Source organism: Hirundo rustica, chromosome 7, assembly GCF_015227805.2.
Source record: "Hirundo rustica isolate bHirRus1 chromosome 7, bHirRus1.pri.v3, whole genome shotgun sequence".
Classification (NCBI taxonomy): Eukaryota; Metazoa; Chordata; class Aves; order Passeriformes; family Hirundinidae; genus Hirundo; species Hirundo rustica.
The window spans coordinates 11,555,159-11,570,815 of NC_053456.1; the positions used below are offsets into that span (position 1 = coordinate 11,555,159).

The window sequence follows — 15,657 nt, forward strand, 5'->3', positions numbered from 1 at the left end:
ACTGCCAGAGTTTAGTGCCAGGTTAATCAGAACTCCCCATTGTCTCTCTGAGACAAATGTTCTGATTAAATCTATTGTTGTTGGGCTTGATGGGACAAAGTGTTACTGAGTTACATCATAGCTATAATGTGGAAACTGGAACACAGCACAATTTATGGTGGAATGTTCCCTGGTATTGTTCAGAAATATCACCACAGAAGAAGTTGTGGGAATGATTATTTGAAAGCTGCTGGTCTAACAGTGGCTTGAGCCCAGCTCCAGGGTGTCTAACTAGGCTCTGCTCCATAGCTTAAGTAAACTACTTAACCTCCCTGTTTCTGCTTTGCCCTTTATGAGCAATGGTGTTAAAGTGTTGTCTGCTTTCCTGCAAGGATCTGCTCATGTTTCCAACTGGCTCTGCTTTCTGCAACCGCACTGGCGTTGCAGCCTTTGCCCTGTCTGTTGGACTGGGGGATTTCTCTTCCTTCTGTCCAGCCTGGTCATCGTGTTCTCATTGCTGCAGCATCTCAGAGATGACTTGGAGTGACTCTGAGTCCTGCCTGCTGGGGCTAACATGGCACAGAGAACCTGGCAGCCACTGCTTCCACAGTTTGCTCCTGCAGGTCTGCAGTCCAGCACTGTGGAAGGAGCACCGGGACTCCCTGGTCCATAAACAGCGCTGGCTTAAGAACTGTGTGGTTCCTGACCGTGGAAGAGAAGCAAGTAAAGTGTTGGTTGTGCAAGAGGCAGCTCTGATGAGACCTCAAAAAAGCTATTGCAGGACGTGAAAGAGGTGGGAATCAGACTGTCTTGTCTAGCCACCTTATGTCACTTAATAAAAGACATATATCCGTGAGACGTGTAGTGCATGAGATTGCATCCAGATTTCGTGGCTCCCATCCATCCTCACACAGACTGAGCCCTGCCTGGTTCCTGGTTGTCCTTAGCTAACGGAGCTTCCCGGGGTGACACAGCACACTCGGTAACTTGAGCAACCTTAGGGTCATCAGTATTGAGCTGAACACTGAAATTCGGAGAGAAGGTCATCTGTCTCTTTCTCACTGACTCTTTTGTGTAGCAAACAGCAAGGTTTGCATGAGCACCTTCTGACATTTGATAATGCCATCTCTGCAAAGTGTCATTGTGTTGGAGAACGGGATTGGACTAAAGGCACAGGAGACTTGGGAAAGCAAGTACCAGAGCAGACAGGGCTCTTAAATGAAGTCTGGGTGGGATCTAGCTGGTCAGCTTTACCATGATAATGGATCATAATATCTCATCTTATGTCTGTAATTCTTTGAAGATGCTGTAGGCTCCCAAACTCTGAGGAAAATGTTTTTCTGATGCCAAAAATTCTCAGCTCTTGATGGCTCTTCCTGACCTGGCTGAGTCACCTGCTCAGATGCCTTTCTCCCTCCTGTGCAGTTTGGGTTGGAGGAGAAACAACACTTCCCTTTCCTTCATCTCATCTTTGCCTTTACCTTTTTTCTCTGATTTTTTTTTTTTTTTTTCTACCTGGGTTTGGGGAGGGCATTGAGTTATAAACTAAAAAAATGCAGCCTGTGGCATCAGCAGGGAGCTTTCATTCTGTAATCACCTGGGTTATGTTGTCAAAACTGTGTTGGTATTTTGGCCATAAACACACCACTCTTGCTTAAGACACAAAGACCACGCCATAAGTTAATTTTGCTTGGCAGTGTGTGCTCAAAAAACAAGAGGTTTCTTTTTGTCACATGTGTTTAACATAGAAGCTAATTAGAAAGGAATGTTAATGCATGACATTAACCACCAGCTGCAACATAAAACCAGCTAAATTTGTTAGTAGTGAAGGGGCATAACCCAAATATACCCAGACCAGCAGACAATGGTTAGTGTTACCAAAAAGGGTTTGTCAGTGATACCGAAACAAGTGGGAACAGTTCAGCTGGCAGCTTGAAGACTGACATTAGGATCAGAGGTGTAGACAGAAATTAAAAAATGAAATAAAGTGATGGAACAGTTTTGAAAAGAGATGACTGCATGGATTAGTTGCCTCATCAATTGATGAAGTTAGTTTGAGTACCAGCTGCTGAAGCTGTACCAATGATTTTCATGGGCCGTGACAACTTATGGCTTATGAGCTACAATGGAGGAAAGTGCTGAAAATGTGTGCAGTGCTGTGAGGAATGGATTCAAGATGATGTGAGCTAGGAGTATGTGGTGTGTTTTCATCCCTGGAGGGAAAGAATAAAATAGTCGAAAACTGTTTTAGGAATAGCATCTCAGCATAGTCACAAGGACACCACAAGAAATAAAATATTAATTAGAGATCTTCCAAAGATGGGAAATTATTGACCCAGAAACCCTGCTTCTTTCAAAGAGCAATGAAGTTAGAGTAGTTCATAAAGACACTAGGAAAGGCAAAAAGAAAATTCTACCAGCAGTGAACCTCATCGTGAGTCCTAAGCACTGAAATAGAATATTATAGCAATGTATAAAGAGGCACATCAATGATCTGGGTTGTTCATGTAAGAGTATCTGATGACGTGACTTTTTCATTGACGAAAATCAAAGAGAGAAAGAAGCTCAACATCCAGAAGGAGTGAAGCCTTCCTGAGGGGAAAATAAGGGGGGAAAGTTTGATGTGTGCAAAGGAAAAAAGATGCCTCCTAACATTAAGGAAGGAATTAGTTGTTGATGAGAGGAATGAGGCACTAGACTCAAGCCTTCAGAGAAAAATATATGCCAATTTTTTGACTCGGGAATGCAGGCATCGCATGTGGTGGATGACAGTATCTGCTGGGATGTGACAGTGTGGTGCTGTTACCAAACACGCTGAATTTACTGGGTGTTTTTCCCAAGACCCAGATTTGTTAAATGTCTGTAACTCCTCTATTTTTTCATAAGATGTACTATACTCTGCCTTTTGTAGAAGACATTTGTTAGACAGAGACTGTCAGTGGTCAGAACAAATGTTTCCTTGGAGATGAATTTATGATATTTTGGATGTAGTCAGATGATAACTTTAGCTAAGCTGAACAGGACTCAGGAGTCACTCCAGTCAGATGTCATTGAAAGAAAACCTCCATATTCAGTGATGCAGCTCCAAACAGATCTGCCTTCCAGAAAAATGCCACCTCCCTTGCCTAAGAAACTAAAATACTCAAAATAGACAGTGACTTTGGAACTGCATGGGACCAAAAGTAGTTTTACTGTGACTGCCAGACCCAGTGCCTGATCCTGCTGTGTCTCAAGGCCTGGCAGAGATTAGATCTAGACATGCACAGTCTGATTTTTCATGTCAAGAATACTTGGATGCATTGGCCTGGAGGAAGCTGTGACATTACCTCGTAAAGAAAAATGGACCTGGTCTCAGTAGATCAGCAAGTGCTCGGTCCTGCACTGTCTGGTGCTGAAACCATTCCAGATAAAATGGCACACTGTGCTTAGGAGTAATCTTTAGCCCTCCAAAAGTCAAGTATCTTGTCTAAGCTAGTGGTTTGATATCCCACAATGGTCAGCTTGCATGGAGTAACTAGTCCAGCCTGCTTCAGGTCTCCACACACGTTTGGGGTGAATACTTTTTAAATGCAGAAGGAGCCTGTGTGACCAGCATACACTGGTGATGAGCTTGTAAATGCTGGAGATTAAATTAATTGAGCACAGTCCTCCTTAAGTGTATCCCTCTCTTTTCTGGAAAGTGGAGAATTGTCCCCAATCTTCTCTGAATGTCTCCCTGTGCAAAGCTGCAGTTTTTTATGCTCGGGTGGGTCAGTGTGATGCTCTTGAAGTGGGATCATTCCTGCAGCCTCATTTCAGACAGGCTTCTTGTTAAGTTTGATATTACCTGTCTCTTAATATGTTTAGAAATGTTGACTTCCTTTGGTCCTGGATTCTGCCATTCCAGGTGTTTTTATTTTCAGCTTTCTGTTTCACAACAGGTGTGCCGCTTTCAGTGGAGCTGAAGTGCACCTTAGAAGGGCTGAACATGCACCATCAAAATCCTTCTGGGAGTTATTTCATTATTTTTAAAATGTTTTAAAGTGGACTGTTGGATTGCTAGCAGTGAGGCCAGGTAGTTATTTGGCTAAACAACACCTTAAGGTATTTTAAACCCAACAGAGCTGTAACCTATGTGACTGCTGCCCCCATGTCAGGTCAACTTCATCCAGCAAAAAATACACCTGATACAAAATCATTGCTTGGGCTGTGTTATCTCCAGTCCAAGGAAATGAAAATAAAAATGCAGATTAATTTCTCACTCAGTTCAAAGAACTGCACATGCATTGAGCTAGGAAGGACACCTTTTCTTATTCCATCAGCATGAGGTCTTTGCCTGTGCTGCTGACTTGACTGATGTCGCCCATTAGTCTGAATGGCCCAGCGGGTCCCTAATTTTTAATTTTAGTTAATGATGTTCTTGTAAGCTTGCTCACAGATGAGATTCTCCCTTGGAAAAAGTCCTGGTATCAGGGCTTCTGCCAGGCTTTGGACTAGTCTGTGGAGATTCGAGTTTGCTGGAAATGTCTGGCATGACTTTTCAGTTGAGTCACCACCCCTGGAGGTATTTAAAAGCCGTGTAGATGTGGTGATTAGGGACATGGTTCAGTGGTGAACTTGGCAGTGCTGGGTTAATGGTTGGACTCGATGATCTTCGAGGTCTTTTCCAACCTCAGTGACTGCTTCTGTGATTCAGCTTGTCACTGCAGCCTGCTGCATTCCCTGCCCGCTGTGTGGCTGTGAGAGGGCACCAGCATGATGGCACTCCTCTGCCTTCCCCAGTGTGTGGAGACTGTCTAGAGTGACAAGTGACTGAGGACTTGGTGTGCCCAGCTAGAGACATGTCATCAGGCTCCCTCATTTTTATCTTCTGGGCATTTTAAAGTACACATATAAATCCATGTGTCACCTGTAGGAAAGTCCCTGTGATTTAGCAGTAGTAGAGACCACGGACACAGAAGTGCATCACGAGTGAAAGCTGCATCACCACAATGCCTGAACCCCTTGAATGGCACCTGCCTCCACCTCCAGCTTTGTGGGAGGTAGTTAATGCTGAGGTGAGCTGAGGACACATTTACAACAAATCATACTTTTATATATGGGTTATCTGAGTAACCCCAGACTGATGGCAATCAGTATTATTGGCAAATAGTATCTACTTATTGTCACTGTTGGGAGTAGTGTACAATTAGAAGAATTTTAGCCACCCAGAGCAGTGTGTCAAGGATCATTTCCCCTTGGCTTTCCTAGCAAGAGACTGATTGCTGATAGAAAGGACAGAAATTTTGACCTGTTTGAGCCAGTTGTAGCCAGTTTTCCATAAACACATTACAGTTTAAAGCCAAAGAGTGCTCTTTAGAACAGATGGTGAGAAGGAATGGCATTCATTCATACCAACATGGCTGAAGAAATTTTGGGTATGTTTTTGCATAATGAATATAATACATGCATATGTGTGTGTGCTTATGTATAGGTAGTACTTTCATTTATATAATTCTCAGTAAATAATCTTGACTCATTTTTCAGCTGTCAAATACCTATAGAAATATCAATCATATTTTACTGCTGTCTTAGTCATTTGCTCAGTATTATATAGACTTCTGTTCTTCTAGTGACAAGATGGAAATTATTCACATAGATACAGTAACTGGAAGTTTATTACTGTAGGTCATAGTGTGCTGATGCTGACACTGTCTGGAAAATGTTGTCTTCTTTCCTTATCACAGTGCTTATTTTACAATGGGCTGCCAATCAGTTTTAAAAAAGTTCTGAGCATCTATATTTGAAAATCAATATATTCAGCAACTAGGTTGTTCTGAGAAAACTTGAATAATATAATTGACTATAGAGCTGGCCAGCTGTGTTTTCAGACATGATTTGCACACACACGCTCACACTCCTGTAGGGCTACTCCTTACATGGGCTGTATGAGACAACATCAGTTTCTGCAGCAAAGGTGATTTGTGGTTTGAGTTCTCAGCTTTGCCCCACAAATTACACACGCTGACAGCAGTTTTCATGCTGAGGGGCAATTACAAACCTAGCTGAAGGTTGGTGCTTCTGCAGAGTGTCTGGAGTAGCAATGAACACCCTTGTTCTTGCAGGAGCTTCCAGAAAAACCTTCTCTGTAATAAAATCAGATCATCTTGTTCGGATTAGCAAGTTGTCAGTCTGGTTGTTGCTCCTGCTTGTCTTCAATTTCTAATCTAGTGACAAGCTGTGAGTTATTTGATTTGATTCTTATGGTGGATCCAGGATAAAAACACAATGCCTTGAGGATCACTGTGTAGCTGAGAGTGAAAAAGTATGTCCAGTTTGGAAGTCTGCTTTTTATGAACTCCTCAGTGATGATATGAAGTGCAAACTTGAAATCCCTGCCAGGGCAGTCTGAGAAATACAGATTTTATGAGATACTTAAGGAATTTGCAAACATTTTTGAGGGGAGAACCAACAGTTGTTTCAAATATATTTATCTGTGACCTAGAAAAATTGTTCTTGTGGTTTTGTGATCTAATGTGGCTTGTGCTATAGACGTCCACGATGATTTTTAATAACTGATTCATTATTATTAGTCCAAATCTACCGACCAAAGACATCTTTAACAGGCATATGAGCTCTGAGTGCACAAACAAGATACTACCATGTATGAAAGGGCTGTGCAACTTGTCTTTTTGCTTAAGTTAAAATACAACCAAAACATAATCTTTTGTATATGGCCTTATGAAAGACTGAATCACATGCAGCAGCACAGACATAGTGGCACTACCATAAAATTAAGTGGTTGTTAAAGGATTTAAGATATGGTCCCTAAAGTTTGAAAAAGGCACTTCTTCTAAATGGGGGGATATTAATCTCTGCAGTTCTAGTAATTATATTTTATTATACCGTGTCATATTTTATTTTACTGTGCTTTTTGTCACAGCCAAAGCAACTGGTGTGTATTTGAAGTGTGGTATAAAGTGCCAATAGTGCTTTGGGAAGTTGGCTGCATTTCAGTGGTGGGGAAGTGTCAAGTATGTGACTAAAATTTCAGTAGATTTGTAGCTTCTAATTCTATCATTCATTTGCCTGTTCAGCAGGATTATGTTGCTTTTATCAGGTATAGGTGAGATTGACACTGGCATAGAGACTTCACCTCTAGAGCTTTTAAAATACATTTTTTAAAATGAATGGGACACAGAAAGTGCCCAAAAGGGGGCATTGGAAGAAGCCTCTTTTTTTACACAAAGAGGTGTAAGAAACTCTCTCTATCTTAAGCTCATGGTAGGGCATGCTCGCTTTATCACCCTGAGCAGCTGCAGCAAGAGCAGCATGCCATTTCTCCTGGAAAGAACAACAAAATGAAGGGTTTGCAGCTGAAGAGGGATGCTGGAATTTAAAAGTAAAGCATAACTTCTAATGGGAGGGTGATTAACCAAACTACAATGGGATGGCATTAATTATCTGCCTCTTGGTAACTACTGAATGAGATCCTTGCTGAAAGGTACGTTTTAGTCATATAAAAGTATTATTTTTAGGAGAAGAAGCCATTTCAGTAAATAGAAAGAGAACTTGACAAACAATATGGTTCCTTCTGGCTTTAAATTCTCTGAATTATCAAGGTATTGCTGGTTTTTACAGCCATGCCATTTATGAAGTTCAGGCTACCTTTCTCCAGTGTGCAGTCCTGGGAAAAGACTCAGCTAGACCAGACTCAGTCTAGGACTCAGTCCTAGACCAGATGCTCAAAGGTTGATGTTTGATGTTTTATTCCTTTCTGCCACATTCATCGGGTTTTATGCTGTTATATCGTTCATTATAAAGCCTGTTTGATCCTTTCTGGGAAGGTAGGTGCATATGTGTGTTTTATGCCTTTCTATGAGGACACGTGACAAAGACCCATGCTGAGCTTTCTATGAGACATCAGCCCTGTGCAAATATTGGGCTGAATATTTGTCAAAATCTGAGTCTTTGGATAATAGTGCTACGAATGCACAGTATTTTGTACTCCACCTCTTGGCAAACACACTCATTAATTGTCCATTTGGTAAAAAAATCCTCATATGTGCTGGTAGGAAAAAATTAGACGGGAAAACCTTTTGCTCAGTTCTCAGAACATGGGAAAGAAACAAGAACAAGTGAAAAGTATTTGGGAAACACTTGGATGAGTTGTGTATGAGTGTACATTAATTCATTATAATGAAAATTTCATCAGCTTTCTTTCTGGAATTTTGGTGTTTACATATGATGCCCCCGTGGCTACAAGGATCATGTGTTCTCCTCAGCTGACTGTAGACAAGTTGGTGAGGAGCACTAATGTCAGCAGAGTGTAGCAATGCTCCCCAGCGCGTGGCTCCCTTTGCTCTGTGTCTGCCTCCCATCTTGGTGCTCTGCTCTCTGTGCCTGTGTTCTCACGACCGTCTCTGGTTCCTGTCATGGGGCAGAAAACCTTCCCTTGGCAAAAAGGTCCTCCCTTGACCATCTTCCTTCATCTCAGTTGTTTGTTCCCAGATGAGTTATTGATCTGGTGCTGGTAGCCTTGAGCATTGTTTCCAAACAACAGAGACAGAAGCTGCTTGGAAAAGCAGTGATGAAACCAGAATGATAATTGCTGTTAGTTATGAAGCATTTCTGCAGTCTCAACCAGGCAGGGACTGGTGGGTGGCCAAGGCATGGCTGAGGGACAGAACTGTTCTCAAGAATGAGAGATTTGCTCATTTAAAGGTGAGTCAGGCATCTGGATGCAGTGCAAATGGATTATTGGCAACAGATGTCCTTCCATAGACCTGTGTTTTCTTCAGCATGAGGGAAATGGGGTGGTTTCTGAGCTTGCAAGTTGAAGTCTGCTTGAAAATGATCTTTCTTGACCATTGCTAGTGGGACCACCTTCCTCCATCTGCCTTGGCTCTCTGTGAGCCTGCTTTTCAACAGCCTCTACAGCAATCCCCCTTCTGAAATTTATTAGAGGAAAAAATTGCTAATACTCGAAATGACCTGTTCACCTCCAGATGCCTTCACGCAGGCTGTGTCAGGGAATTTCGTGTATTCTTCTTCAGTAATGAATTAAGTTGGCAATGGAGCGTTTCTTTGCAGGACATCATTAAATAGCCCACGCGCTGTGCTGGCCATTACACGTGTACCCTTTCGCCCTCGGCTGGAACCAGCAAGAGATGTGCCATAAGGACATTATTCCTACAGATGAAGCCATCCACTAACCCATTTTCTAGCAGCAGCATTAGGTTTCTCTGCTCCTTGTCACCCTGAAGCGCTGGGTGGATGCTGTCTGTGGCTGGGTGATGTCTTGAAGCTGAAATGACCCAATGACCAGCCAAGCAGACTTTTGTCTCCACCAAATGTGTGCAAGAAATTGCTTTGCCAGCACGCGCATGGTCTGCTTGGAAGGTGTTGCATTAGAGCCTCTTCCTAATGAGCTGTGGGATCGGGGAGTTGGGCATTACGCTAATCTTTCCAGGAATTTAACTTGAAAGCTTACCACATTTCCAAGTACAGGACATGTCCATTCAAATGAATAGTTGGGTGTCTGACCTCCTATTTGACTATATTTGCTCTAGATATTTATTAGCCCTTGTTCTTGCAGGACTTTTTAAAGTCCAGTATAATGTCAGATGTGCTGAGTGCTGTAAAAAACCCCCGACTCATCAATCTTGATGGATTTTTGTTTGGCACTTACAGGTTAGGCCTGGAGACACAGCCCTTTTATAAGTGTGCTGTGTGCTTTTAAACTCATATATAAAGACATTGAGGCATGAGGTTTGCATTTGCTTTGCACTGACCCACGCCTGCAAATGAACCAGCTGTATAAAACAGACAGTAGTGCTGTATTTTCCTGCTCTCTGTGGTGGTAGGACTCCCACAACCTGCTGAGGCTGGTCACCACCAGCCCTGTGCCCCAAATCCCTGGAGCTTGGGGCTGACACGCTGACAGGGGGAGCAGCCTCCTGCTGCAGAAGGACAGCCCATCTCCTGCCGAGTCTTGCTGTGGCAGCTGCATCTCCAGGACCCCATCCCGTCCTCGCTGTCAGACTGTTTTTGCCATTCCAGCCCTTCAGTGTACCGCAGCCATCAACATAGACATTCCAGGGGAAGTTGTGCAACTGTCCCTGCTTAATCATTAACTGGGACGTTCTAGCTGTTAAATTTTTTTATTTATGTCTAGATTTTTGCAAGGGGAGACACTTGTTGGCCAGGGCAGGCTGAAACACACACAGAGCTCTGGCTCTCAGACGTGCTCTGCCCTGTGTGCATGAAGCTGAGCCGTGCAAGGCTGGCCAGAATTGAAAGCAGGGCTTCCAGTGACGGAGTGAAGGAAAACAGGCTGTTACTCCCAAGAAGCGCTGGCTTTGCTGAAGGTCCTGGCTGGGAGCTGCTCTGTGATGGGTGTTGCAAGTGTCAGCACGGGGAGCTTGCCTTGCAAGGGGTAAAGCCAAGGAGTGACCCATGGCCAGGACTTGGGCACCTGTGTGTGGAGAGTCGGGCTGTTGCAGAACCAAAGCCCATCACAGTGGGAGGATCCCTGGAGGCTCACCGGGGCTGGGGTGTGTGAGGAGGGCTGGAGGGAGGTGCAGATGGGGTTTTCTTTCCCCAACATGTGGAGTTTGTGGCTCTTGCTCTGGGGCTCTGAGCTCTCTTTTAGGCAATGCTGAACCAGTTCCAGCTCACTCTTGGCTAGAGTTGGTTGGTGGGCAGATGATCCCTTCTTCTGCCTTCATCCGCCACCTGATGCTGCGTTTTACTATTCAGCTGGGGAATATCTTGGTTTGCGTCATTGTTTTGGCCACACTGATTGATTTCAGAAATTTGTGTATTTGAAGCACTGAAACAGCATGGCTTGATCAGAGGAGAACCAGTCTGAATCCCTGCTCATTTTTCATGGGGTCTACTATGTCCCCCCAAGCACCCCTCTCTGATTCACTACCACAGTGGATATTTTGGAAGGTGTGAGTGATAGCAGCTACAGCAGACAGTTCTTCAGATTGTTCTTTCATCTCTAGCTTGCAAGGTCCTGCCAAAGCCACAAGAACGGAGGAGCAGAGGTGAGAGCTGTCCCTGGGGCAGAGCCAGGAAAAGGGAATCTGTGTTCCCATCTCGTCTTCCCTGCGCCATTACCCCTGGGACCAGGAGCAGTGCAGCAAGGTTAAGGCAACATATTTTGCACCCAAAATATACTGAGCAAGGAATCAATCTAGCAAACAATCTCATGCTCCACAGAGAAATACTTGAGCTGTGTTTGCTGTTGTTTGTGGCCGTGCTGCACCATGGCTTCCCAGTGAAGTCAGAGCCCAGCTGGGTGTAACTAGGGGTGGTGCTCACATTGTCTGGGCTAAATGTCAGCAAGGAGCAGCAACAGTTGAACAAGATGGATTTCCAAGCATTTCTCTTCTTCTGGTCACACAGAGCCCTCATTCTTGGATGGCTGAGGCAAAAAGACAAGAGCAAAGTTATGTTAGATGGGAAACTACCTAAATGTTTTGGGTTTTGTGCATAGAAATAAACAGAAATGAGCTCTGGGTCTTGTAAATATCAACACCCGGTTTTGTGTATATAGCCTGGCTGCTAGGAAAGCTCGATGTGTTCTAACTCCACTTTGAGTTTAAGGAGTAAATACGATCCACTGCTCAGCCCATAGGGTTCCTGACCATACTTCTGAGGATACCCAGTCAAAACTTGAGTGTTACCTGTACTGATGTGATTCTGCCTTCCTTCACGCTGGGCAAAATCAGCTGGGCTGGCTCAGAGCTGCCTCTGAAATGATTTGATCCAGGTGGATGGTCACAGTGCTCTCTGGCAGATGGATCATAACATGCTCCTGGATTCTTGTGTTGGGTGTCCAAGGTTCCTCGACTTCTACATCCACTACTGTGACTAACACAGGTGATAAGAGAATGTTGAGAAAAGCCTGTGGTTCTAAGCCTTGAATTTGGACCAGATGTGAAATACAAGACCTTCCTTTACCCTGATAAAAGTCTGAAAATGTCCCAGGTAAGACACTGACTCTTCAGTGATGGTGTAGAGGGACCTGGGCCATGCTCTAAGGGCAGCTGCTGTCAGATGAAAACCTGCTCTAAGGTCTCCAAGCAGTTAAAGACTGGCATATTTACATTGAATGTTTTGCTAATGTTGGTCTTCCAAGAAACCAGTTGTAAAACTTGCTGCAGGACTGCTTCTGCAATTGTATGCCAGACAGCAACTGCAGCCTTGTGTCCAGGACTGGGCCTCATGACCTGCTGTCTAGGAAACTCTTCTGCACAAGGCAAAACCTTGGTTTTCTGTGTTTACAGTTTTGTCTTATTATGAAACTTGTTCTGAAATATTGTTGTTACCTAGAAATGATTTGAAGCAGATTCTTTCTTGCCATCCTTCTGGTGGTGCTCAGTTAAGACTTGATTTTTCAGTTCTGGACTGAGATTTTATTACAGGAACCAAGATATCTGAATCAGTAGGGAAGGGGAGATTTGGTCTTAACCTGACCTTCCAATAAGCATAGATACAGTTTCACTTTTCTAAAAGTATGTGAAACTGGACTTGGTTTGTGTTCTTTTTATAAAGGGTTGAACTCTTCTGGTGTACATGTATTTATAAACTGAAAGTATATCAGCGGTGGGAAAGGAAATGGACAACTTTTAGTGTTTTCATGGACTGGCTGTAGGCATACATCTTGCACATGTAGAGAACTGCAAAGCCATGATTTCCTAGGCTGTGAGGTGATATTGGTGAGTTTGCTTAACCTTGCAGCTGCTGTATCTGTTGGGAGCCTGGCTGCCACAAGCTGACAGCAAAGCTGGGCTCTGTGCAGGACACCACTGTGCCCAGTGCGTGCATTCTGCAGGACTCTTCTGCTCCCTTCTGGCCAAGTCTTGAAATCCAAACCAGAGAAGATTTTCTCCACATCTTGGCTGGATATCAGGATTGATCTTAGAAGTTCTGTGGTCAACACAATCCTTGATGCTGGTGGAACAGGAAATGAAGGATGGAGATGAGTGTGCCCCATCATCAAGTAAGTGGAACCATTTGTGGGTTCCATTTCTCTTTCCTTTTCACCCACAAAGCTTCATGGTAACTAGTTTCTTCTAGAGACTTTTGAGGTCCTCAGAGGACGTGCTCAAGAGTCACAGTTACTGCAGTGCTGCAGCAATGAGTGAGTTCTTTTCTCCTGCTTGGGGCTTGCTTTTCATGCTGATTTCTTTTCCTGGTTGCTGTATTCCTAATGTTTAAACTCGGGGATTTCCTCACCAACCTACAGCCCAGACCCTGCACTAGTGGCACAGAACTGTCCTGTTTTTCTTCAGAGTAGCTGATTTTAATGTGGAGACAACTTCTGTCTCACAAGGACTGAGAACTGTGGAAGCAGCAAAGTACTGCCCATCACACCTCAGTGCCTTGGTGCTTGTCTGCAAGTCAGTGTGCTTATTCTGGACCAAAATTAAGTGTACTGTTGAATTAAATGAAAGAGGATTTATAACCATGACTGAATTTTGTTTGCAGATGAAGCTCTCAGCTCTTTTGCCTACTCTTCAGCTGCTCTCAATAGTTGAGACAAGCGGGGTCCCATGTGGGATTAGTGTCCCCTTTGAGGGACACAAAGATACGTGATTAAGTTCATATAGGGTCCTATAAGGAGCCAAGACCACATAAGGAGCTCAGTGTCCTCGCTAGAGTCATTGACCCAGGCACAGGAGTCCTCTAGTTGATTGGGAAAGAGGGCTGTACCACATTCAGACTCGGGGTCACTGCCTTGTGTGGCCCATGCCAGGTGAGACCTGGAGGGGTGGCTTGTCGAATAGACTGTGGGTGTTGCCGTGGGTCCACACTGCAATGCTGCTCTGGGGATGCAATGAAATAATCCTACACACCTGACTCTGGCTGCACTTCCCAGGATGAAAAAAGATCACTTTTATCTGTAATCAAAGTTCTAATCTGCACAACTGACAACTCTAAACAAAAGGCAGTTAAAAAAGAACCCAATGTTTATTACCTAACATGTTTTCAAAACCCCATCATGTTTAACCTAAACATACTGCTCTTAGGGGGTGTGAGTCATGTCTTTAATCACTAAGATTTGACAATAGCAGGTAAATTAGCAGGTTGCAATACGGGAAACCTTTTCTTAGAATGTCACATTGCCAATCCTGTTGCAGGGTTGGGACCTCAGGTGTATTTTCCAACAACCTACCTAGGCTGTGGACCAGCAGCAGTTAAATATGTTCCAATCCAGTGCAGCTGTGCTGGCAAAAGTTCCTGTGTAAAAATCAGGATGGTAAAAAAAAGCCTTTTGTTTGGATGAGTTGTATCACTCTGGCTAACCTGCCCCAGCATGAGGGCTTTTGTGAGCTGTCTGCACTTGTGCCTTCATGCTAGAGGAGTTACATTTGAGAAATTTTTAGAATAGACTTGTCTTATCTTCCTAGAGACACTCATATCTCCAGATGTCCACAGCATGGAATATAAATGGGTTATTCATCATCATGGATCAGCTACTGTTAAACTTTGCTGGGATCTAAAATACCATCCCAGTGATTTCCTACCACCTTCCTGGCTATTAAATGACTATTGTTTTGTTTGTATGACTCTTTTCTGCTACACACATATAACCTATGTCAATATTTTTGCTATTTTAATTGTGTTGAAAGTGCTCTTCCATCTTTTTCTCATTTTTCTCTTCCTTCTCAGCCTTCTACAAGCTTTCCTTTTTTCATCTAACCTCCCATGGACTACTGCTGCTAAAGGCATGGACACTGGATCACCTCAAAGAAAACCTGCTGATGGATGATGTTGTTGTAGATATCTGCACTTCTTCTTCATTATTACTTCTCTCTGTCTATCTTTGCCAAGTAGGAGAGTCTTTCTTTTCAGACTGTGTTTGCACTCTTTCCCCTTCATCACCTGCCTCATGCCCCCTACTCAGCTGTGCCCTAACAAATGCTTAAACGCATCCTCAATGCCCTTCAGCTGTTCTCATGCACTTATAAGGAGTCTGTGTCCAGCAGAGCTCAATGGCAGACCTTGAAGGAGACTGTAAGAAGCAGAGAACAAGACTGGGTATGTTTTCCTCCAAGGTCTATGTCTGTAATGAACACTAATGTAAAGAACCAGTAGACTAGCAATAGCTAAGGGTGCGGCACAGATGGAGTTAATGCATAGGTACTAGTTAGTGTACCTATAGATTTACACACTGCAAACTGATGTTGAATTATATCTATTTATGTTTATATCCTTGCCTGGTTCCTCCTGTATTTGCTGCTCATATTTATAAATTGTAAACTCTTTAAGGCAAAGGTTTTTGCATAACACCTGGCAATACTGATGAAGTACTGAGAACACAGCTACTTACTAATGATGTTTTTATTAAATAAAAATGAGTGTGCTGCTCATGACTCCAGGTTCTCAATTATCCACAGCTTCATGATGATTTCTTGATGAGAATCTCCTTGGAAGCTGAGGAAACTGGAACATCTTGGACTTGGCATATGACACCAAGTATCTGCAAACTTTAGAGGCTCTATTGAGGGTAAGCTAAGAGATTTAACCATGTTTTTTAATTTCTAGGCTTTATGCTGTGCAGCTAAGTTCTTGTGAGAACCTGGCACTCTTATTAACAGGCCATGCCTCAAGCCTTATGAATTCTGCCTAAAGTAGCAGAGAGGTTGTTTTTTGTTATAGATCCATGGGCTTCCACAGTCAGGACAAGAAGCTGACAGTTCT

General features: G+C 43.5%; 1 long non-coding RNA gene across 4 annotated transcripts in view; it reads left to right on the forward strand.

The window, feature by feature from the left end:
- Nucleotides 1-14,936: 14,936 nt before the first annotated feature.
- LOC120755491 (uncharacterized) overlaps nt 14,937-15,657 on the forward strand; it is a 30,193-nt gene continuing 29,472 nt past the window's right edge. For all 4 annotated transcript variants that reach the window (XR_005701788.2, XR_005701786.2, XR_005701785.2 and 1 more), the window contains exons 1-2: nt 14,937-14,994; nt 15,354-15,463. This is a non-coding gene — a long non-coding RNA (uncharacterized LOC120755491). The remainder of the gene's footprint in view (nt 14,995-15,353; nt 15,464-15,657) is intronic.